The following is a 723-nucleotide window of genomic DNA, read 5'->3' on the forward strand; positions in this document are numbered from 1 at the left end:
CGCCCGGCGCCAGCTGCCCGCATTCATGCCGCTGTAGAGCGCGCCGTTCCACATTGCAGGCGGCTCAGGCGACGCGACCTTTCTCTGCCTCCGCCATTGAAGCGGCGCGCCGGTCGAGGACGCCGCCCACGACGCGTCTCCGGTGTCCGCGCCTGTTCAATGCCGGAGACGCGTGACTGGACGGGACGGGACGGATATCTACCACGCCTGTTCAATGCCTCGTCCGTCCATATGCTGCCATTAAGCAGGCTCGCCGGCTGAGAAACCCACTCCGGCGCCGCGCATTGACGCACCCGGACGCCTCGCCTCACCGGAATCCGCTATTTAAAGGTGGCCACACCCGGCTAACTCCACACCACAACACAATCCGCTATTTAAAGGCAGCCTCACGTTCACCGGGGACGGACAGGTCGCGGACTCCTTTGAGGATGAGTAGGCCACGGGGAGGTGGCAAGGCCTGGTGTCCCATGTGGGCCGGTCCGTCTCCTGTGTTCTACTCTTCCTCGTCGGAGACAGCACCTTCACTTCATCGGTCTTACCGCCGGTGATCATGGAGACGGCTCATGGAGGAAGACACGGGCTTGGACGCCGGCCGCCGCCGCCATAGGATAGGTTTAGGGGCGGGTCTTTTTTTTGTTCGAAATGTAATGAAAATCCGCCGTGTTTGTATGAAATCCGGCAGTGTTTGCACGAATTTCATCCGGTTTGTTGAAAAAGAGTTTG

The 723-nt window shown here is 60.4% G+C and overlaps 1 protein-coding gene across 11 annotated transcripts in view; it reads left to right on the plus strand.

Moving 5' to 3' along the window:
• The window catches only part of LOC123079781 (pentatricopeptide repeat-containing protein At3g09060), a 9,657-nt gene that overhangs the window by 4,287 nt on the left and 4,647 nt on the right, over positions 1 to 723 (plus strand). The gene's annotated exons all lie outside the window — the stretch shown is intronic.

The sequence above is a fragment of the Triticum aestivum genome, chromosome 3D (assembly GCF_018294505.1).
Source record: "Triticum aestivum cultivar Chinese Spring chromosome 3D, IWGSC CS RefSeq v2.1, whole genome shotgun sequence".
In the NCBI taxonomy this organism is placed as follows: domain Eukaryota; kingdom Viridiplantae; phylum Streptophyta; class Magnoliopsida; order Poales; family Poaceae; genus Triticum; species Triticum aestivum.